This window comes from Drosophila innubila, chromosome X, assembly GCF_004354385.1.
Source record: "Drosophila innubila isolate TH190305 chromosome X, UK_Dinn_1.0, whole genome shotgun sequence".
In the NCBI taxonomy this organism is placed as follows: domain Eukaryota; kingdom Metazoa; phylum Arthropoda; class Insecta; order Diptera; family Drosophilidae; genus Drosophila; species Drosophila innubila.
Window position 1 is genome coordinate 34,392,795 of NC_047626.1, and position 25,386 is coordinate 34,418,180.

A 25,386-nucleotide genomic window follows, 5' to 3' on the forward strand; every position below is an offset into this window, starting at 1 on the left:
GGAATTGTCCATCGTGATGTGTCTACAGCGTGCTCTGGCTGTGTTAGTGAAACTGTCTTGGTTACAGCAAATTGGAGAGACCACTCCATTGATGTGACTCTTGACTTGATGGTAGTCGACACTGAATAACTCAATTTCGCGCGAACATCCGCAATGCCTGAGATTTTAAATTGTTGTCGCTGAAATTGCAGCTGGAGACGCTTCGTCTCTGTGATAAAGCTTATTTCGGATCCAGAATCTAGTAGCACTCGGGCAGGCTGAAATGTGCCATACCTATCCATTATGAGGATCGCTGCGGTAGGAATTAGTGCACGTTTGGACAGCCGATCTAGCGGCACACGACGTGTGTTGTCCCGTTCTCATTAGCTGCGGCTCCAGACGAAGAAGATACGTTCAAGGGCTGCTCCGGTTGATTAAAACGATGTGAGCAAGAGTGGTGAAATCCTTAACATATACGACACCTGAATTTTGATGTGCATTTCGCCACCATGTGACCTTTGCTCGTTTCACAGTCTTGAAGCGTTCATTTAAGTTTAATATCACAAATGATGGGCATTTCCCAAGATTGTCATCCACTGCATTGCACAATACGCAGCTTGCCTGTGCGGTTACAAACGCTCTCTCAGTGGACTGATTCGTTTTGCACTGATACTTCTCCTGCTTCTTTTGAAATATTGGTGTTGACCTGTGCCTACTTGCGTCCGATGTTTTCATGTTCGAAATGTTGAATAGATTGGTAATTTGATTCGAAAATATCGTAGCGTTCCTTGAGTTGATTCAACGCCTTGGGGAAATTTTCCTCTGTCACATCAAATTGCGATATTACTCTCAAAGCACCATCTGATAAACAACCAAGAAGATGATTGAACTTGTCCACCGTAAATATACTGTCAGCGTAGTGAACCATGTTTGTAATCGCTTTAATGAAACGCTTATAGTCGCCGTATTTACCATCTAACTTTGGTAGCTTGAGCGATGGTAAACGCGTATGATGTGTGGCAGTGCATGATACGTTTAAGAAGCTTGTTTCGTCGGCTCTTTGAGGTTTATTGCAGCCCGATCGCTTTAAAATAGCTACCTTTGCCTCCACAAATACTTCTTCCACCTCTTCCCTTTTCGATGTTTGATTGGAGTTGCTGCAATTGTTTGTAAAGCGCCTCCAACACTTGTAAACAGCATTGAAGAACTGCTTCAATTTCTTCGTTACTCTCTTCCCTTTGTTTTATTTTACGAATGCTGTGCAGAAAAATCAGTTTTTCGCGATTGTAGACCACTAATTGCTCTTCTGGCTTGGTCATCGTGAATTTATCTCATATGCGTAGAAACACAAATTAATATTCAATAGCATCCAATTGTACAGTAACAGACGTCGAAAATGCGCGAAGAAGTGGAGTGCGAATTTCGAAGAACGTGAAAAGTCTCGATGTGTGAGGTTAAGTAGAAGACTTTGAGATATTCATCACTCTTTCTCGTGCAATGAACTCAATTTTGAAAAATGAGAGACACTTGTGACTTACTCAATTTCGATTGAGAATGAGAAATTCACCGAGAGGCAACGGTTAATTTTATAGCTGACCAAACCTTGTGTGTTGTTGCTGAGTTCTATGCGGTTGATTTTGCTGTTGCCAACTGCACTCACTGTTTCCTTTGCTAAGTGATGATTTAATGAAAGTGGATATTAGCGTGCGGACCAACGAGCAAATTCTTTCGAGAACAATATCTCCGCCACGAGCGATGTGTGTGGGTCCCAGTGACCAAATCTATGGATTATGTAGCAGCTTCTCAAACACTATTTAAGATCTTTTATATCAGACAAATAACATCCAAACTGCCGCTGTCCTGTCACGGTTGCCAAAATGTACGTGCTCTGCCAATCAGCAGAGTGAAAAAGAAGTTGTGGTTATGTTGATGGTTCAATTTCAAGTGTTTTAATAATTTCATGTAAAAGTACAATATCAAGTGTGTGATACAATGGCAATGAAATTATAGAGCCTTTGCTCCTTCATGAGGGCTCTCAGCTGATAGTTTACAGTGGTGTCTTAATTAATAATATAGTGAAATAACGTTTGAAAAAGTATTAACGCAAACATTGTGTTTAAGCGCTTTTAGGCGTAAACTTTTTCTAAAGTACTCAGGTAACATTTATAGGTGGAATAAGGTTTGTTATCTTACATTTTGGCGATTCTGACAAAACGGCTCTAACGATTTTTTAATGACACATAAATTTTGGCTGAGGGGTTTGGAAGATATTACTTATTAACTTGATATATACATTTTTTTATCGGTCGAAAATCACGTTTTAGTACTAACATTTTTTGGTTTTATGAGATATCTCAACCAAACTGATACAATGCGCATTTAACTTGGTTTTATTAATCCTGAGCAAAGTTGATTAAATCGTTAACAGTTTCCAAACCATATACGCTACAGCTATGTCCTTTATATCGTTGGAAAGTAAAGATTAGGGGCTTTTAGGCGTACCCTTGTTCTTTTTTTTTTAAAGTGCTCAGGTAAAATTTTACAGATTTTCGAAAAAACTACATTTAACTTCTTTATTAAATTTTAATATATTATATATACCGCGTTTTTTGATATATCCCATATATCTGTAAAAATTCGCATTTTCAAGATATTAACCCTCTAACGGTAAGACCGTCTGCAGACGGTATTCCGTTTTTAGATTATAAATGGAAAACTAATACATTTTGCTTTTCGAGTATATTTATTATGTGTTTAGACGCTTTTAAATTTATTTGATTACTATCCAATGAAGTGTTTTTTTTACAGAATTTTGTAATAGCCTATTTCCACGATAGCACATTTCGCTCATTCCACGCCATTTTCATCATTTGGCCGAAATGTGGACTTCATTTCAGTACAAAATCCGAATGATCATTTTGGCTCATTCATAATGAATGAGCCGATTTTTTGTCATTCGACCCGGTGAATTTCAGTATTTTTTTATCGAACACGCGATGTTTATCGATAAACTCGTAAAAAAAAGCAATTATCACCTTAACCAGCTGTTTTATCAATAAGATCGGTAGGAATTAAATTTTCGCCAATTATAACATCATAATAAATAATAAAATGTTGTTATTGTCTGCTTTTTATAATTTGTGCACAGAAGCCGAACAGCTGCTTTGCTTTGGGTGTCTTAACTGTTTCACATTTGGTCGTGGAAAGCCAAATATGAGGCACATTCAAATGTGAGCAAATGTGGCAAATGTGAGTGGTCGTGGAAAAAGCATATAAAACATTGAAATTGTGAAAAATACCAAATTTATTTATGACCAAATGAATTGCAATTTCAATCACCAAAAAAAATATATTAACTAAGTCCATCGATTTGTGTATTAGACTGCTAGTAGGTAATATTATTACAACTATAGTACAACTAGAAGCATTCTTAAAAAGATAAAAACTGAAGACCTTCTGTAGACGGCCTTGTCGATTTGAGCGAAAAAATAAATGGCCGTTCCTTGCAGCACAAGGGAATATCGAACGCGACTTTTTGCGATAATTTTGCTATTTATTGCTTATAAAGTTTTTTTTGAGTTGGTAAACACTAATTTAACTATTAATAAGCAATTTAATTTAATTTAAGTGTCTATTATTTATAAAATATATTAATTTATAAGCAATTTAAAATGAACAATTGCTTGAGTTGATAGATTCTGTAGAAGCGATGATAAGTTTAGCAGTTATAATAGTGAAGGGACTCCGATTATGTTGTCGAAAACATTCAATCTACAAATCCAGTTTAATCCGAAACCATTAGAAATTTTGAAACTAATTAAAAATTATAATTCCGGAGCATTTCTACAAGATCTAAGCCTCTCATTCAATGCTTCCCAAAAAACTTAAGCAATAAATTCACCTATACCCATCGATGTAGAAAAACTATCCACATCAACAACTGCATAATTTAAGCCTTTCTAAATCATTCGATCTTCATTGCCCATACTTGAACCAACTAGTCCTCAAATCCTGTCTACTTCCCGCTGAGTTCTGCTCCAAGATTTAAGGAATTATCATAAATTCGATATTGTGAAAAGATAACAAGTGCGGTAGGCTGGCATCTATATATTTTGGAATAGCACCACTCCTCAGAGCCAATCCCAATAAGAAAAGAGCTAAAGCACTGCATTTTGGTAGGATGCAGAAGCTATATATAGAAATCAGTTGCCTCTGCAACGCTTATACAATTTATGTGTTCTTTTTCTCTTTATTGTTAAAGAAAAATTTCTTTTTTAAATATGAAAGAAATTTAACAAATACATTTACATATTTTAATATCTGTCTGCATTAATGATAGTTATAATATAATGTCAAAGAAAAGCAATTGCATAAATTTCTGATATCTCCCAAAAAATCCTCTTCACGAGGTAAAAGTCTAGTGACAAAAGCATATTCCAGCCCAAAAATTTCTGATATCCAATTTTGTGACGAACAAATAAAGTTCAATATACAAATTTTAAATAAAAATATAACTAAAACTAGTAAGCCGGTTTTACAGTCGAGCATACTCGACTGTCGGAGACCCTGTACTTACTATGGCAAAAACTAATATTGGAAAAAATTAAAATATATTTAGTTTACTTAAATGTATATTCTATCAGATTGGTTACGATGGCTCATTAAACATAAAAGCTTTTCATACTAAGACTTGATTTTCACCCGATCGGTCCTATGACAGCTATATTATACAGTGGTTCGATTAAAACCAACTTTGGTCAGGATCTAAGCGTCTTTTTTAAATGCATATAGAACCGATCGGGCGAAATCCAAGTATTAGTATGATCAATTTATTTTTTCATAGTAGGTACGGGTTCTCCGACCGTAGTGTACTCTCGACTGTAGCAATAAAAAAATATTTTTTAAATATGAAAGAAATTCAACAAATTAATTTATATATTTTACAATCTGGCTTTGATTGATTGAGTTTGAGTGTTGAGCGGGTCGGACGTGTTTCTGAGGAGCTCCAAGGCTTTTAATAATTTAAGGCGATAGCTGCAATCAAAACGCTGTCAATACTTGGATGCATACCTTGCTGGACCCCTCATGCAGACGTTAATCACGGTGCTAACGACTCCGTGAAAGTGAAAATCGCGGGATAGCAGCAATTGCAATTCTGGCTTAACACTAGACTGAAAACAACAACAAAAAACAGCTGGCATAGGCATTCACAAAGCACGCAAACACAGAGTTGCTATTCTTTTCAAAAAGAGTGTGCGAAAATACTAATAGCCGTAATTCGAAACTGCAGCATACTTTTAGGAGCCACCTCGACGTTAGATTTAAAATGCCAGTTAGGAGATCGCCGCAGAAAGGGAATAACATGGAAGGAACTGCAAATTCAACGCAATTATCCGTCTCGACGCCCTCGAGTGTGGCAACAAAAGATGATATAAACGACATTAAAGAACAAACGGGTGAACTTTCCGAAGAAATCGATTTGCTACAAAAGGAAAACATTCTACTGAAAGCGGACATTGATCAACTACGCGCTGACAGAAATGTTGACAGAAAGAAATTATCGAGGTTAGTCGATAAAAGCAAGGCCAAGAATGTCATTGTTAGAAGCATACAAAAAGTTAAAGCCACTACAGAGGAGGTAGAGAAGATTTTTAGATCCCGTGCTTAAAAAAAGTACAGGGGTCTATTGGGTTTCTTTTAACGAATATGTGCGTAACAGGCAGAAGGAGGCGTGGCAGACCCTAGAAAGTATATACATTCTTGATCAGCATCAATAGCCAAGTCGATATAGCAATGTCCGTCTGTCTGTCTGTCTGTCCGTCCGTCTGTATGAACACCTAGATCTCTACTACCTAGATCATACTTGGTATGTAGGTTCCTTTATATTGCAAGCAGATCAAGTTTATTTCAAAATTTGGCCACGCCTCCTTTATCGCCCACAAATCGAAAAAAAAATTTCATATCCAAATTATAAGAACAATTTAAAAGCTAGTGACACCAAATTTGGTATGTAGATTCCTTAATATTGCAGGCAGATCAGGTTTGTTTCTTTATTTAATCGGACCACTATATCATATAGCGCCCATAGAAACAATCGGTCGAAAATCAAGTTTTAGTATGAAAAACTTTTTTGTTTAATGAGATATTGTAACCAAACTGATGCAATAATATATATCCTGTCCAAAGTTGGTTCAAATCGGACACTATATCATATAGCTGTATAGGACCGATCGGGTGAAAATCAAGTCTTAGTACGAAAAACTTTTTTGTTTTATGAGATATCGTAACCAAACTAATAGATTATGCATTAAACTTGGTTTTAAATATCCTGTCTAAAGTAGGTTTGAATCGGGCCACTATATCATATAGCTGTCATAGGACCGATCGGGTGAAAATCAAGTCTTAGTATGAAAAACTTTTATGTTTTATGAGCCATCGTAACCAATCTGATGGAATATACATTTAAGTTAACTAAATATTTTTTAATTTTTTACATTATTAGTTTTTGCCATAGTAAGTACGAGGTCTCCGAAAGTCGAGTATGCTCGACTGTAGCACCGGCCCACTAGTTAAAGATAAAATAATGATTTCAAACATACACGTTCGCGACATTAAAATTTTGAAATGAGCGAAATAGTTCTGTGGGTCTGGTGGCAGAATTAGTAGTAGCATCTATGACCGCTGAAATCGCAAAAAAATGGTTAAACCTTGGCCGGAACAAATCTTTATGTTGAAAGAGACTTGAGCGCATAAAAACAAGAACATAAATCTGTGCTGCTGCAGCTCAAGAAAGAGCTCAGTCAGAGGGACAGAAATACTAAAATTTTCGTAAAAGATTACACAATCAATGTACGGAGCAAATGGATGTACATCAATGACACGAAACAGCTTATGCATAAAGGCCAACCCGCAGACCTTGTGCTTAAAGAAATTTATAGGATCATTACAAGCCAGTCACTCTTTGCAAATAAGCATCTCTTGAACAAGTTGCAGGAGCCAAAAAACTAGTGTCAACAATGAGAGATCAGATAAATAGCCCTAGCAATAATACTAATCAAATTATTCTATACAAATTGATAAGAACATAACCCAGTCAGATGAAATTTATTAAATAAAACTTTTTACGTATAATATAGATGGCCTAAAATCTAAGCTATTGCTAAAGCGATTTTTAATCTACTACACTAATATGATATTATCTGTCTATATGAAACGTTTGTTGAACAAAATGCGCAGAAGTTTGATTTATACATCTGAGCATTCGACCTACAATGGGTTCCTGCGAAAAGAAATGCCAATAGAGGACGTGCAAGTGGAGGAGTTCTGCTGGGAATCAAGCATAAACTAAGGCAAAAGTTCAATTGTTTTTTTTAACGCTCGGCAACATCAAAACTATTGAAATAAGAATACGTGGAGAAATGTAATACATTGTATCTCAATTGCTCAAACTGGGAAGCGCCTTAAAATAAGCTTTTCGATTGGTTAGTAAAAGAAAGGAGGATAAATTTAATAGCTGGATACCTCAATGGAAGAATAGGTACAACGGATTGCGCATCGAAGGTAGAAAATAACAACTTTCTTAAAATGTCAGAAAGATCAGCAAAAGACCACATACAAGATTCTAAAAGGGAAAAGATAATAGACCTGTGTGACTCTTTCGATTTAACAATACTGAACTTCAGAACTCTGGGAGACACAGAAGGCTGTTATACTTTTACTCGTGGGCAAGCCAATTCAACAATTGATTACTGTATAATGCGAGGTAACTGGCATACATACACATTGGAGTTAAGAGTGCTGGAGGAAATTTTCTCTGATCGCATGCCGCTGGCGGTAGATATATGCGTGAACACAGAGCATATTGCCACGCCTCCAAACCTGTTGCCCAAACTTAAATGGTATGACAGACACAAGGACAGGTATAACTAAAATCTACGGTAGCATACTCTAATGATGCCCACAAATCACACACAGGACAAGATAACAAAACTGATTGAAGCCATTCGAAATTCAGCCCAGCTCATGCAAAACTTCAGATGCCAGCGAAATAAACAAGTGTGGTATGATATTGAATGTGAGCTAGCCAGAAAAATATCAATGCGCATGCTAAAACAAGCACGACGGTCAAATGACAGCGAAGCCAAAAAATCTTATCCGGAGAAAAATAATTTTTACAAAAATCTAGTAAAACTAGTGGGCCTGTGCTATAGTCGAGCATACTCAACTGTCGGAGACCCCGTACTTACTATGGCATAAACTAATAATGGAAAAACTAAAGAATATTTAGTTAGCTTAAATGCATATTTTATCAGATTGGTTACGATGTCTCATAAATCATAAAAGATATTCATACTAACACTTGATTTTCGCGCGATCGGTCCTATTACAGCTATATGATATAGTGGTCCGATTTAAACCAACTTTGGACAGGCCATATAAAACCAAGTTTTATGCATATTGTATCAGTTTGGTTACGATATCTCATTAAACAAAAGTTTTTCATTCTAAGACTTAATTTTCGCCCGATCAGTCATATGTCAGCTATATGATATGGTGCTCCGATTTGAACCAACTTTGGACAGAATATATAAAATCAGGTTTTATATATTTATATTTTGGTTATGATATCTCATTAAACAGAATAGTTGTTCGTAGTAAGACTTGATTTTCACCCGATCGGTCCTATGACAGCTATTTGATTTAGTGGTCCGATTTGAACCAACTTTGGACAGAATATATAAAACCAAGTTATATGCTTATTGTATCAGTTTGGTTAGGATATCTCATTAAACAAAATAGTTTTTCATACAAAAACATGTTTTCGTGTTATTGTTCCTATGGGCGCTATATGATATGGTGGTCCGATTCAAAAAAGAAACAAACTTGATCTACTTGCAATATAGAGGAACCTACATACCAAGTTTGGTGTCTCTAACTTTCAAATTGCCATTATAATATGGATATGATATTTCTAAATCGAGCTTTGTGCGATAAAGGGCGCGTTGCCAAATTCTGAAACAATCTTGATCTGCTTGCAATATAGAGGAACCTACATACCAAGTTTGGTATGTCTAGCTCTTATAGTCTCTGAGATCTAGGTGTTCATACAGACGGACGGACAGACGGACAGACAGACAGACAGACACACGGACATTGCTATATCGACTTGGCTATTGATGCTGGTCTGCCACGCCTCCTTCTGCCTGTTACGCACATATTCGATAAAAAAAAACCCAATAGACCCCTGTACTTTTTTTAAGTACGGGGTCTAAAAAAGCAGCGCCAGTATTTTTATGTCCTGGAAAACACAATTAGCGACATAAAAGACAGCAAAGCATTTTGGTCGACCGTGAGAAGACTTAACAGCACAACGGAAAATAAAAGAATAGAAGTATCGTGCAATCAACTGACCAGCTACTTCAAAAATCTTTTATGTGATGATACTATCGAATTGTTATCTTTGTATTCTCCATCGCATGTCTTAGTAAATGAACTGGATAATGTCGTTACCATGCAGGAGCTATGTGAAGCAATACAGGGCAGCAAAAAAGGCAAAGCTCCGTGTACCAGGAGTGGTCCCAAGAAGCTTTCAGAAAAACATTATCTTTCCTATTTGGAAAAAAAGCGATCCAAGAAATGTTGAGAACTATAGGGGCATATCATTTTTAAATGCCATTGTTAAAACGTTTACTTCAATCCTGTTAACACGGCCCAACTACTTTACAGAGCGAATCAGGATGCTTTGCGAATATCAGTCCGGGTTTTCCAAAGGATATTCAACGGTCGATAGCATCTTCGTTCTTACATCGGTAGCAAGACTTTTCGTGGAAGAAAAGAAGAAACTATATTTGTTTTTCATCGATTTCAAAGCCGCATTTGATACTATTGACCGCAAGTGCCTAATGCTAAAGCTATGCAGCTCTGGAGTATCAACTAAAATGCTAAGAATGATACAAAGCCTTTACACCAACAATGGCCAAACGGCCGTGTGGTACGGCAGCAATATGCCAGAGTGGTTCCCAACAAATCGTGGAGTCAAACAAGGGTGCCTACTCAGCCCGCTGCTTTTCGCCCTATTTGTCGACGAAATTGTGTCAGAAATTTATGGATGATGATCGATGCTACTCATGCATGTTGTGAAAAATGGAGCCTCAAAATTAGCACTGCGAAATTAAAAGTCATGGTTATTCGAGCAGGCAGTGGTCGGCTAGCACCTGCGGAAAAGAGGAGTCTGAATGGGGAGTACAAATACCTAGGCATAACACTTACTCCGAATATGTCGTTCAACAAGCACCTTAAATATAAGATCAGAGACTCAAAACGCGCCATAAACAGCACATCGAAAACTATATTTTCCAATAAGTTCGTTAGCTCAAGCACGAAGAATAAGATGTTCCAGGCTACTGCAAGAACGATTATGTGCTACGGAGCAGAAGTAAGGGGATTCAGTAGATACAAAGATGTTGAGAAACTGTTTTGGTACTGCCTATGTTAAAAAGATTATTTTTCTTGCCTCAAAACACACATACTTATGCGCTACACTTGGAGACAGGACTATCAGAGATTTATATAAGCACGCTGGAGACACATTTTAAATACATTAATAAAGCCAAAAAATGCAGCAACATAGACTACCTTTTATAATCTCGAATATGGCTAAGGACACATATTCCCAATTTTTTAATACGTGGGAGTGTCTGGCACACGAATAATTCAATATAAGTGATCCGGCAACTTGGACTAACTTGCAAAGTGACGTGCTTCGTATCATCCATAGCAGAGCTCGACATAACTTCAAAACCTCTGCACGCCAAAATCCAACACGAGTATCATACAAGTTGCTTAATTACAAGATCGGAGCATCCAATTAATTTTACGAGCAGTACGATCCCTACACGATTTCTCTCATCTTCAGAGCCAGAAGCGAGGTCGTAAACCTTAATTATCAGTTCCTTTAAAGTAACAAATATCTCGTTTGTGTATATAAAAGAAATTCTTATAATAAAAGAACTACTACCACTACTACTATTAATTTTTATGTACAAAGAAGCTCACCCTTTTTGCGCACAGTGCACGATGCCAATTTTCGTGTTTTTTTTATTAATTTATATTTTTGTTTAAAATTTTTATATTAAACTGAATTTTGTATGTCACAAAATTGCATATCAGAAAATTTGGGGCTAGAAATTGCTTTCGTCACTAGGCTTTTACCTCGTTGAGAAGTTTTTTTTTGTGTTTTAAACAGTGTTTGCATTTGCTGCTACATAGCAGCAATTTCAATAAAAATATTGCTCTGCTGCCGCTATTGCTCTGATTTCGATCGTCTCTGAAGCACAGCAGAGAGCACAAAAACAAAACGGTTGCTCTTCTGCTCTGCTTTGTAGCACAGAACGTCGGAGTACAGAGTAATAGCATAAGCTAAAAATGTGCGGCTGACTATTTGTAGTTGTAGTAAGAGCGCAAGCATCGACAGCGAGATGCGAGCTGAGCGAACGAAAATAATGTTTGTGCTTATGCGACAGAACATATGCATTCTTTATCTCTTTCCCTTCTGTTGTTGCTCTCGTTGCTGCTTCGTAGTCGCTCTTTGTAGTTGCTCTCTAAGCAGCTCTGTATTTTGCCGCATACTTGATATTGCCGTTAAAGACGTTAATTTCAAATTATAAGAATTTATGTATTTCTTTTCCAATAGTGTCTTTACTAATTATATATATGAATGAAACATATTACAAAAAAAAAACATTAAATAATAAGTGCATGTCTACCAAAACAAAATATAGCGGTAAAATCTGATATGCGGCAAAATACAGAGCTGCTTAGAGAGCAACTACAAAGAGAGACTACGAAGCAGCAACGAGAGCATCAACAGAAGGGAAAGAGACAAAGAATGCATATGCTCTGTCGCATAAGCACAAACATTATTTTCGTTCGCTCGTCATCTCGCTGTCGATGCTTGCGCTCTTACTACAACTACAAATAGTCAGCCGCACATTTTTTTCTTATGCTATTACTCTGTACTCCGACGATCTGTGCTACAAAGCAGAGCAGAAGAGCAACCGTTTTGTTTTTGTGCTCTCTGCTGTGCTTCAGAGCCGATCGAAATCAGAGCAATAGCGGCAGCAAAAAAAAAATACTCTGATGTAGCATAGCATTTTCAATCACTGGTTTTAACATTTGGAGATTACCATCACTAAATAAACAATTAAATTAAGAGAAGAAATGTATATTTACATTATATTATTTTAACATCACATTCATATAACATGCCTTACATAAATTACACTATGTTAATATAACATTGATATAACATGTATAACTTAAATTATATAATGTTATTATAACATTAACAAAAAATTTGTACCTGCTGCCCCACCCATCCAGGCGGTGTGCAAAGTGAAACATATGCTGAATTTAAATACTTTACCTATTAAATTGGTCTTGTAATTGGATATTTTAGTTTTCTGTCGATTACAGACAAATTGGGGGGCTTGGCAAAAACCTAATCTGCGTGCACAACATAGCAGTATTGTCACCAAATTTGGTATATCTTCTCTGTTTATTAAACGATCTCGATTAAATTTTTAGCACTTCTTAAAACCATGTCCTGTGTGCCAAGTCTCAAGGCTGCAGCTTTAAAATTGCTCTTGTTATTACATTTTATATCATTTACGTGGGCGGACGTGGGCGTGGCCAAGTTCTAAAATAAACTTGATATAGGTCAACATTAGCCTGGCCGCGGCTTGTAACGAGTTTTTTCTAGTTGGCGATATCAATGAGCACAGGGCTGAAAAATATTCGTTTTTACCTCAAAAATATCCTTGCTAATTTTGAGTCCGATCGGAGATCATTTGATGGACCCAAAAACGGGACAAAGGTCACCACACGGCATTTGTATGAAAAAATATAGTTATTGTATGAACAACTTTTTTGTTTGTAAAGATATCTTAACCAAACTCACAGGTTGTATATTTGGGAAGCCCCTGACGAAATTTGCTCAAAAACAGGTTACCATACCATATAGCTTTCATAGGAACAATCGAACTAATAATGGAAAAAATTAAAAAATATTTAGTTAACTTAAATGTATATTCTATAAGATTGGCTACGATGTCTCATAAAACATAAAAGATTTTCATACTAAGACTTGATTTTCACCCGATGGTTCCTATGATATAGTGGTCCGATCGAAAAAAGAAATAAGCTCGATATTCCTGCAATATAGAGGAATCTACATACTAAGTTTGGTGTCACTAGCTTTTAAATTGTTCTTATAATTTGGATATGAAATTTCGATTTTTAGGCGGTAAAGGGTGCGTGGTCAAATCCGGAAACAAACTTGATCTGCTTGCAATATAGAGGAACCTACATACCAAGTTTGGTGTCTCTAGGTCGTATAGTCTCTGAGATCTAGGTGTTCATACTAACTTTTTTTTTAATTTTTTCCATTTTTAGTTTTTGCCATAGTAAGTACGGGGTCTCCGACAGTCGAGTATGCTCGACTGTAGCAACGGCCCACTAGTTTTAATTATAATGGAAAATTAGGTACCCACAGCTCGCTTCGCTCGCGTTGCTACTGACGAAAAAAAGTTTTTCATACTAAGACTTGGATTTCGCCCGATCGGTCCTATGACAGCTATATGACATAGTGGTTCGATTGGAACCAATTTTGGTCAAGATCTATAAGTCTAACTTAAATGCATATTCTATTAGTTTGGTAACGATATCCAGTGTTGTGCCATGACGCGTACACAATGTAGACAATCCGTAAACAATGCCAACAATGCATAAACAATGTCTACAATAGTATCCTTCATAGGTTTGGCTACGCTGCTGGTTGATTTTTGCTGTTGTTATCTATTTTTTTAAATGGCCTGAAACCCTTGCTAAAAAAATTTAAAACAAAAAGGTAAATGCAATGTGTCACCCAATTGCAATTATCTATAATATTTATATTTTATTAATTTACACGTTAGATATAACTTATATTGATATAAATTTATATATTTATTAATAATTTTGGTTATCTTAGTTAATATTTCTGTCGCCTTTAATATTGTCGATTGATCCTGTACTCAAAATTCTTATAGAGCTCGACAATGTGTTTCAAATGCACTATAAATCTCCATACATCTCCATCTGAACAAGCGAGCGAAAAACCAAATGAACGAACTAAATTACTCATAATCACGGACTATAATGTTATAATAATGAACATCAAGGTTGGATAATTACCCAATATTAATTGAATATAATTCATTTATATTCAACAATTTTATATAACTTTTTTCGCTTGAGTGCGCCAGCTCACTCTTCTCACATTTTCGGCATTGTCTACATTGTCGACATTGTTGACATTGTTTACATTGCTTACCCGGCACATGGCTTATACATTGCTAGTCGCCTTTCGCACCCTTCGTGCTGCTTTCGTTACTAGCTAATATAATCTTTTTAAGATATTTTCAGTGATATCGACGATGATCAAGATAAAAATGAGACCACGAACTACAACATGCCACCCAAACGACCATGAAAACCCAACGATTTAACCATGCGACTACAAATGGACTCCTAAAGAGCTGAAGAAGCCGGTTTCCAAAAAATTGGCTACCAAGAGAGCCGATCGTAATGGCTGCGTAAAAACGCAAAGGATATAACTTTGTTAACTCAGAAAAGGTTTTATGAGGACGAAAATGGAAGGACCAAGGTGAAGACTTTGGCTGAAACTGAAATGGAGAAACATTTTTCAGAAATGGAGCTGCTCAATTTAAAGAAGCTACTGGAATATGATATGTTTGAGAAAACGAAACTACGAAAGACATTACTGAACATACATCAACTTCAGATGTTAACCTCATCTTGCATTTAAATCCTAAAAGCAAAATAATAAAATTATTTTTTTAAATAAACAGAAATAGTGATAACCAATTGGACGAAGCTACAGTAGAGCATTTTCGACTGGCGGAGACCTTCTTACTATGATAAAACAAAAATTTGTATTACTCTAAGCGGTGGATTACTCGGCTCATGGGTCGATGAAGAACGCAGCAAACTGTGCGTCATCGTGTGAACTGCAGGACACATGAACATCGACATTTTGAACGCATATCGCAGTCCATGCTGTTATGTACTTTAATGAATTTTAGAGTGCTGCTTGGACTACATATGGTTGAGGGTTGTAAGACTATGCTAAATAAGTTGTTTAAAATTTTTCGTAATTTTAAACATATGGTATATTATTGGATAATATATGTTGTAATGTTGCAAAACATTTACTCATAATATATTCATAATATTAATATAAATAACGAAATATCTATACTATTCTTGTTGTATATATTTGTATGAGAAAATTTGAAGAATTATATATTCTTTATTTTATTCAAATAATTCTGAGGAATGTCTAGCATACAGAATTTTTTTTAACTAGAATTGCCTCTTATTTATGATGAGATAAAGAATAAAACATTTGTCAATATTATGGAACTTCAAAATTATAGTATATTTCAAATTGTTAGTATAATCATCATGTTTTATAATAACAAATATATATGTATTATTATACAACCTCAACTCATATGGGACTACCCCCTGAATTTAAGCATATTAATTAAGGGAGGAAATAAACTAATAAGGATTTTCTTAGTAGCGGCGAGCGAAAAGAAATCAGTTCAGCACTAAGTCACTTTGTCTTTATGGCAAATGTGAGATGCAGTGTATGGAACATCAATATTCTAGTATGAGAAATTAACGATTTAAGTCCTTCCTAAATGAGGCCATTTACCCATAGAGGGTGCCAGGCCCGTATAACGATAATGATTATTAGATGGTGTTTCCAAAGAGTCGTGTTGCTTAATAGTGCAGCACTAAGTGGGTGGTAAACTCCATCTAAAACTAAATATAACCATGAGACCGATAGTAAACAAGTAACGTGAGGGAAAATTGAAAAGAACTCTGAATAGAGAGTTAAATAGTACGTGAAACTGCTTAGAGGTTAAGCCCGATGAGCCTGAATATCCATTATGGAAAATTCATCATTAAAATTGTAATATTTAAACAATATTATAATAATAGTGTGCATTTTTTCCATATAAGGACATTGTAATCTATTAGTATCAATTAATTTATAAAAAAAATTTAGTCAATTGCTTATTTAAATTAAAATGCTTGAATTTTAACATAAAATAAATGTCATAAATTTGATAAAGTGCTGATAGATTTATATGAATACAGTGCGTTAATTTTTCGGAACTATATAATGGCATGATTATCATTGATTTTTGTGTTTATTATATGCACTTGTATGATTAACAATGCGAAAGATTCAGGATACCTTCGGGACCCGTCTTGAAACACGGACCAAGGAGTCTAACATATGTGCAAGTTATTGGGATAAAAAACTAATAGCGTAATTAACTTGACTATTAATGGGATTAGTTTTTTAACTATTTATAGTTAATTAACACAATCCCGGGGCGTTCTATATAGTTATGTATGATAATATTTATATTATTGAGCATATATGCTGTGACCCGAAAGATGGTGAACTATACTTGATCAGGTTGAAGTCAGGGGAAACCCTGCTGGAAGACCGAAACAGTTCTGACGTGCAAATTGATTGTCAGAATTGAGTATAGGGGCGAAAGACCAATCGAACCATCTAGGAGCTGGTTCCTTCCGAAGTTTCCCTCAGGATAGCTGGTGCATTTAACTGTTGTATAAAATAATCTTATCTGGTAAAGCGAATGATTAGAGGCCTTAGGGTCGAAACGATCTTAACCTATTCTCAAACTTTAAATGGGTAAGAACCTTAACTTTCTTGATATGAAGTTTAAGGTTATGATATAATGTGCCCAGGGGCCACTTTGTAAGCAGAACTGGCTCTGTGGATGAACCAAACGTAATGTTACGGTGCCCAAATTAACAACTCATTCAGAAACCATGAAAGGCGTTGGTTGCTTAAAACAGCAGGACGGTGATCATGGAAGTCGAAATCCGCTAAGGAGTGTGTAACAACTCACCTGCCGAAGCAACTAGCCCTTAAAATGGATGGCGCTTAAGATGTATACCTATACATTACCGCTAAATTAGATGATTTATATTACTTGTAATATAAATTTTGAAACTTTTGTGAGTAGGAAGGTACAATGGTGTGCATAGAATTGTTTGGCGTGAGCCTGCATGGAGCCGTCATTGGTACAGATCTTGGTGGTAGTAGGGAATACGGTTCCAATTCCGTAACCTGTTGAGTATCCGTTTGTTATTAAATATGGGCCTCGTGCTCATCCTGGCAACAGGAACGACCATAAAGAAGCCGTCGAGAGGTATCGGAAGAGTTTTCTTTTCTGTTTTATAGCCCTACTACCATGGAAGTCTTTCGCAGAGAGATATGGTAGATGGGCTAGAAAAGCATAACATATACTGTTGTGTCGATATTTTCTCCTCGGACCTTGAAAATTTATGGTGGGGACACGCAAACTTCTCAACAGGCCGTACCAATATCCGCAGCTGGTCTCCAAGGTGAAGAGTCTCTAGTCGATAGAATAATGTAGGTAAGGAAGTCGGCAAATTAGATCCGTAACTTCAGGGATAAGGATTGGCTCTGAAGATTGAGATAGTCGGGCTTGATTGGGAAACAATAACATGGTTTATGCTCGTTCTGGGTAAATAGAGTTTCTATCATTTATGGTAGTTTCTGTTCCCGGATAGTTTAGTTACGTAGCCAATTGTGGAACTTTCTTGCTGAAATTTTTAAGAATACTAATTGGGTAACCAATTAGTTCTTTTAAATTATAACGATTGTCAATTAACAATCAATTCAGAACTGGCACGGACTTGGAGAATCCGACTGTCTAATTAAAACAAAGCACTGTGATGGCCCTAGCGGGTGTTGACACAATGTGATTTCTGCCCAGTGCTCTGAATGTCAAAGTGAAGAAATTCAAGTAAGCGCGGGTCAACGGCGGGAGTAACTATGACTCTCTTTCGTCCGATATCGGTGCCATCGATCGTGGTCAGACAACTTAATGCCATATTGGCTGCATATTGGCGGTTGACTTCATCAGTCAATTGGGACCCGCGTCAACGGGGGTTTCTGCCCACGGACGGTTGCGCCGATAACGCGACCATAGTCGACTTAGTCCTGAGGGACCACCATAGACGGAGCGCGTCTTGCTACATCGCGACTCTCGATGTAAGCAAGGCATTCGACTCTGTCTCTCACAAGGCAGTGTTCGATACGCTGACCGCCTATGGTGCCCCTCCGGGCTTTGTCAATTATGTCCGGAACATGTACCGGGGAGGCGGCACCTATCTTAGTGGTAACGGCTGGAGGTCAGAGGAATTCATCCCTGCTAGAGGAGTCAAGCAGGGTGATCCTTTGACCCCCGTTTTGTTCAATTTGATCATCGATCGGTTGCTCAGGTCGTTCCCCGTCGAGATAGGTGTCAGTGTTGGAAACGCAAAAACAATCGCAGCAGCGTTCGCAGATGACTTGATGTTGTTTGCTTCCACGCCGAAGGGCCTTCAGACACTATTGGATACCACGGTTGGCTTTCTGTCTTCCGTTGGGCTTACCTTAAATGCTGAAAAATGTTTCACGGTCAGTATAAAAGGGCAACCAAACAGAAGTGTACTGTGGTCGAACCACGGAGCTTCTGTATAGGTTCGCGCACGTGTCCAGCTCTGAGAGCTCATAGGAGTGGAGGTATCTCGGCCTCAAGTTTACTTCGGAAGCGAGGGCTCATTACTCTCCTTCCGAGGACATTGGTCCAAAGTTGGAGAGATTAACGCAGTCCCCCCTGAAGCCTCAACAGAAGTTATTCGCCCTCAGAACTGTCCTATTTCCACAGCTCTTTCACCAACTAACTCTTGGTAGTGTGTCTTTAGGCGTTCTGAGAAAGTGTGACAGACTGGTACGGTCTATCGTTCGGAAATGGTTAGATCTTCCGTTGGACATGTCAGCCGCATTCTTCCATGCTCCCCATTCGTTTGGGGGTCTCGGTGTTCCTTCAATTCGCTGGACGGCGCCAATGTTGCGAGTCAAAAGATTGTGTGGCATAAAATGGCCCCACCTCGAGCAATACGAGGTGGCCATCACCTTTCTAGAAACCGAGCAGCGAAAGGCCCGAGATAGATGCCAGGCAGGAGTTAATGAGCTGCTATCACGTTCAAAGCTTGAGTCTAGAGGCTATTCCGTCATTGCTGAACCGAGTCTGCAGGGAGAGAACAGGATGTTTAAGCCGGATCTGGTTGCGTTTCGACACCACCGAGCCATCGTGCTTGATGCACAGGTGGTGACAGACGGACATGATCTAGATAGAGCTCACCAGAGCAAAGTCCAGATCTACGACCGACAGGACATACGAACGGTATTGCGAAGGGATTTTCAGGCACATGAGAACATAGAGGTTGTATCCGCTACATTAAACTGGCGGGGCATCTGGAGTTTTCAGTCCGTAACAAGACTAAGGGCTCTTGATGTTCTAAGTGCTAGTGACAGTACTGTCATTAGTGCCAGGATGGTGTCAGGCGGAGTCTCTGGATTCAGAGCTTTCATGTTTCACACAGGGTTTCATGGCTGAATGTATTGGCTATCAATATTGCATTTCCTTTTCCTATAAAGCCAGCTACCTTTGGCACAACATCTAAAAAGGTATAAAATAACGCATTCAGTGGCGCTACAATCGGAATCATTTCGTTATGTAGTGAACTAATGTGCTACAAAAATAGCCAAATGCCTCGTCATCTAATAAGTGACGCGCATGAATGGATTAACGAGATTCCTAGTGTCCCTATCTACTCAGTTTATTTCTGACGTTCGTCGCGAACAGAGGGTTATTTCTAGTGCGCGCATCGCAGTGTTTCGTTACATATAACGGTAAACGTGATAAGCAACTTTCGAAGTGAACAACAAAGCGGAATTGCGGTACTTTGTACGCAGACGCTAACCAACGGTAAAACAGCGATAAGAAGTGCTCAAATTGTGCTAAGTGCGGTTTCGAGCCTAACTGTTGAGTGCATTGGTACTGGTTTTCAACCAGCATGTATGAGGAAAGGCGCGGCCGCTCTAGCAGCCGGAAGCGGAAGCCAACCGTTGAGGAAATCAACGCCAAGCGGTTAGCCTCGGAGATGGGACCTCCTGCCGTTCCCGAAGCGCCCACCGTCGCTGCCGCTGCCTCCGTCGCAGCTGGCTCTGCTGCCGCTGCCCCCACCGCTGCTAGCTCCGCTGCCGCTGCCTCCGTCGCAGCTGGCTCTGCTGCCGCTGCCCCCAGCGCAGCTAGCTATGCTGCCGCTACTGCTGCTGTTTTTAAAGGTGCTGTCGGCCGCTCAGCGTTCACAATAGTGAACAGCGGAATGGAGGCAATCCTGGCTGAGGTATCGAAGGTGCAGAAGCTTGTCAAGGACCGTCACCAGGACAGGGATCAGTGCAACCGCCGCGTGTGCTATTTTGACGCTGTTCAGAAGTACGACGACCTCATCCTGGCGCTGGTGACCAGACTAGCAGCCCTGCAAGCCTCTGCTCCCTCTGTTGCCCCCACCGCTGCCTTTGTTGTTGCCCCTATTGCTGCCCCCAACGCTGCTGCTACACCCGTATCAAGCTACTGCGCCAGGAAGCCGGCAGGGACGTGGTATGCTGTGGTCTCATGCTCAGACCCAGCCATGACGTCGAAGCAGGTTGTGGAGAAAGTGCGCAATGAGGTTGCACCCGTTCTCGATGTTCGTGTCCACGAAGTACGAGAGCTGAAGCGTGGCGGTGCGATCATTCGCACACCGTCAGTTGGCGAGCATATGACCGAGGCGGAATTCAAAAGGAGCGTGCATCTAGAGACGAAGCAATGGTCGCAAACTGCAGGCGAGACGGTCAACCTAAATCTGGAGGTTGACGAAAAAGCGCTGGCCATACTTGATGGGATCGGACGGGTCTACATCAAGTGGTTTTCATACCGCTGCCGGTCGCTCGTCCGCATCTATGATTGCCATAGGTGTGTTGGGTTCGACCACAAGGTCTCACAATGCCTGCTCAAGGATGCAGTTTCCCGACAGTGCGGACAGACCGGCCACATTGCAGCGAAGTGCACCAGTCCGGTGGACTGCCGGAACTGCCGTTTCAAGGCATTGCCTTCGGGGCATCATATGCTCTCGGAAGCATGCCCTATTTACGGTGCGGTGCTAGCGAGGGTGCAAGCTAGACATTAAAATGTTTAGCTTCATCCAAGCAAATTGTGGTCGAGGACGAGCTGCCAACATCGAGCTCGGAGTACGGATGAGAGAGTCTGGACATCTGTTTGCACTGGTTCAGGAGCCTCATACATTTCGTACATGAATGAGGTACTGCTGCTGGCCAGCAGTTCACCAGTTATTCTAGGCAACGACGCTAACGCAGCATCCCCCATGTGGTTCAGTAAGATCCCTCGCCGTGGCGAGAGATAGCAGAACTACATACGGGGTAAGCAGCTGTCTGAGTGGATGGCAAATACCCCTGTCGAAGTGCTGAATGTTCGAAGTGAGGTCTATACGTTCGAGACTCGCAACGGACGGAGCGATATCGATATAACAATCGTCAACAACGCAGCATCTATGTTGGCCACATATGACTGGAGAGTGGATGAGTGGGAGTTTAGCGATCACAACTCATCACGGTTGTGACAACGCTCCACCCGGAAAGCCCAGTTGAGAGCATAGCTCCTGTGCCATCCTGGAATCTCCACAATGCACGTTGGCGATTGTTCGGTGATGAAGTGGCCAGGAGGATCAAGGAGCTGCCCGAGAATCACATGGAGACGCCGCTGGACGACCAAGTTTCTGCACTGCGCTTGATTGTACATGATGTGTGCGATCTTGTGTTGGGCCGCAGACGACCGCGAGCCAAGCGACGTTTGGTGGAATGCCGAACTATCCGCTAAGCGCCGAGAGGTCAGGAGACTGAGGCGCAGGCTACAGGATGCTCGTCGTCGTGGACACGATGATGATGCCGCGCTTCTTGCTATTTCATTGAGGACCTCCTCAGCGGATTACAAGAAGCGTATCCTAGCGGTGAAGGAGGAAGACTGGCGCAAATTCGTGGGAGAGAACAGCACCAACGATCCCTGGGGCACTGTTTATAAGATCTGCCGAGGACGGAGAAAGGATGCCAGTTTTGGATGTCTTCGCTCGGGTGATAGGCTAGTCGTAACCTGGCACGACTGCGCCGAAGTGTTCCTCCGTAACTTTTTCCCAGTTGCGGAGTCTGATGCGCTCGTTATCATCCCGAGTGAAGTACCTCCAGGCCTCGAGTCATTCGAGGTTGATGCTGCCGTTGCCAGGTTGAGGAGCAGGCGCTCCCCTGGTATGGACGGTATCACTGGCAAGATCGTCAAGGTGCTATGGCGTGCCATGCCTCAGCATTTAACTGCCTTGTATGCACGTTGCATTAGGCAAGGATACTTTCCCGGCGAGTGGAAACACCCGCGAGTAGTCCCACTACTCAAGGGTCCCGATAAGGACAGGAGCGATCCTGGCTCTTATCGTGGCATCTGTCTGCTGCCAGTGTTTGGCAAAGTGCTTGAGGGAATCATGGTGACCCGCTTACGAGAAGTCCTACCGGCAGGATGCAGATGGCAGTTTGGATTCCAACCCGAACGCTGCGTGGAGGATGCTGGAGACACGTCGTGAGCAGTGTTGCGGCCTGCCCGGCCAACTCGTGCTCGGTATCTTCGTGGACTTCAAAGAAGCCTTCGACCACGTGGAGTGGAGTGCTGCGCTGCGCCGCCTTATTGACTCAGGATGCCGTGAAGCCAGCTTGTGGAGAAGCTTCTTCTCAGGCAGAAACGCAAGTATCGTCAGCAGGTATGGAGAAGCGTCTGTTCCGGTGACACGAGGTTGCCCACAGGGATCCATCAGTGGTCCATTCATATGGAACTTCTTGATGGAAACACTTCTTCAGCGTCTGGAAGCACACTGTGTTTTTAGCGCGTATGCGGATGACTTGCTGATTTTCGTCGAGGGACGTTCCCGCCAGGAACTAGAGTCAAAAGGCGAGCAGCTGATGTCCATCGTAGGCGCTTGAGGAGCAGAAGTCGGAGTGGCTGTATCAACCAGCAAGACGGCATGCATGCTTCTTAAAGGTTCTCTTTCCGCCAATAGACCCCCCTGGGTTCGATTTGGTGGAGGAAACTTGAAGTATGTTGATGAATATCGGTATCTTGGCATCACAGTGGGCAAGAGGATGAGTTATGTACGGCACATAAACTCGCTTAAATCCCGGCTTACTGGAGTCGTTGTGGCATTGGCACGCGTACTGCGGGTCGACTGGGGTGTCAGTCCCCGCGACAAGCGGACCACCTATGCACGACGGACCGTCAGATTGTGGCCAGGAGGACACTAATTGCCTGCCAGAGGCTTATCCTTCTAGGATGCCTCCCGGTATGCCGAACAGTGTCCACAGTGGCACTGCAGGTGCTTGCTGGAGCTCCCCCATTTGACTTGGAGGCCAAGAAATTGGCAATCAAGTACAAACTCAAGCGTGACTACCCGTTGGAGGAAAGTGATTGGCTGTACGATCGAGACTTGGCAGGACTTGATTGGAAGCAAAAGATGGCGTTGCTTGACGAATGCTTGCTGAGCGAGTGGCAGCGCAGATGGGATGACGGTGATACCGGACGGGTAACATACGAGTTTTTCTCGAGCGCAGGCTTCGTCTATCTAAGGCAAGACTTTCGCTTTACGATGCACGCTGGATTCTTGCTGACTGGCCATGGATCACTAAATGCATTTCTGCATGGAAGAACTCTGAGCGAGACGACTGCATGTGCTTGTGGTGCTGATCGTGAGGACTGGCTACACGTGCTATGTGTATGCCCACTCTATGCAGATCAGCGGTTCCTCGATGGACTCGGAGTGCACAATGAACGCGGCGTTTGGAGCGTGTCTGGAGTGACGGAGACCCAGGAGAGGATGCAGCTGCTAGACACATTTGCCCACGCCGTGTTTACCAGGCGTCGGCAAATGCTGGAGGAGGTAGGCGTTGGTGGGTTGCTAGTCCCTAGCTGAATAAGCTAAAACTGGCTTCACCTGTGTGGTTGGCGGGTCTTAGAATACTACCACAGTGCACCTCTGCTTGTCGTATGAGATGACTTAATGAGGTACCAAGGCTGTCAGTCCCGAGCTGAATAAGCTAAAACTGGCTTCACCTGTGTGGTTGGCAGGTCTTAGAAGACTACCACAGTGCACCTCTACTTGTCGTATGAGGCGACTAAATGAGGTACTAGGGCTGTCAGTATCGAGCTGAATAAGCTAAAACTGTCTTCACCCGTGTGGTTGGCGGGTCTTAGAATATCGCCACAGAATGTAACCGCTTGTCGTACGAGACGACTAAAGGTGCACCATGGATCACCCAGCGTCCTGGCTTGTCGGAGCTAAATGGGGAGGGGATACCGATCCATTTGAAAATTCGGTACCACGGGTTGAGAGAGTTTCTCCAAGACTTCTCATTGAGGTCGGCCCCCTAGTGGGAGTTCGTGGTGGCTGTGGTTGCGTAGCGTTGTGTTTCAACGCAGGAGAGATCCTTTGATTCTGTCCCTATCTACTCAGTTTGTTTCTGACGTTCGTCGCGAACAGACGTTTATTTCGAGTGCGCGCATCGCAGTGTTTCGTTACATATAACGGTAAACGTGATAAGCAACTTTCGAAGTGAACAACAAAGCGGAATTGCGGTACTTTGTACGCAGACGCTAACCAACGGTAAAAACAGCGATAAGAAGTGCTCAAATTGTGTGATAAATGCGGTTTCGAGCTAACTTTTGTACTGTTGAGTGCATTGGTACTGGTTTTCAACCAGGATGTCTGAGGATAGGCGCGGCCGCTCTAGCAGCCGTAAGCGGAAGCCAACCGTTGAGGAAATCAACGCCAAGCGGTTAGCCTCGGAGATGGGACCTCCTGCCGTTCCCGAAGCGCCCACCGTCGCTGCCGCTGCCTCCATCGCAGCTGGCTCTGCTGCCGTTGCCCCCACCGCTGCTAGCTCCGCTGCCGCTGCCTCCGTCGCAGCTGGCTCTGCTGCCGCTGCCCCCACCGCTGCTAGCTCCGCTGCCGCTGCTAGCTCCGCTGCCGCTGCCTCCGTCGCAGCTGGCTCTGCTGCCGCTGCCTCCAGCGCAGCTAGCCGCTACTGCTGCTGCTTCTGCTGTTTTTGATGGTGCTGTCGGCCGCTCAGCATTCACAATAGTGAACAGCGGAATGGAGACAACCCTGCCTGAGATATCGAAGGTGCATAAGCTTGTCAAGGAGACCGTCACCAGGACAGGGATCAGTGCAACCGCCGCGTGTGCTATTTTTAACGCTGTTCAGAAGTAAGATGACCTCACCCTGGCGCTGGTGACCAGACGAGCAGCCCTGCACGCCTCTGCTCCCTCTGTTGCCCCCACCGCTGCCTTTGTT

At 41.2% G+C, this 25,386-nt stretch overlaps 1 long non-coding RNA gene and 1 other non-coding gene across 22 annotated transcripts in view; both read left to right on the forward strand.

Moving 5' to 3' along the window:
* The first annotated feature begins 339 nt into the window (after window positions 1–339).
* The window catches only part of LOC117794032, a 100,100-nt gene continuing 75,053 nt past the window's right edge, over window positions 340–25,386 (forward strand). For 7 of the 21 annotated variants that reach the window (XR_004618332.1, XR_004618328.1, XR_004618335.1 and 4 more), the window contains exon 1: window positions 17,629–17,963. This is a non-coding gene — a long non-coding RNA (uncharacterized LOC117794032). The other 14 variants (XR_004618323.1, XR_004618327.1, XR_004618336.1 and 11 more) reach the window with 14 other exon arrangements.
* On the forward strand, window positions 14,977–15,155 carry LOC117794394. Its single transcript, XR_004618431.1, has one exon. It is a non-coding gene; the product is annotated as a 5.8S ribosomal RNA (ribosomal RNA).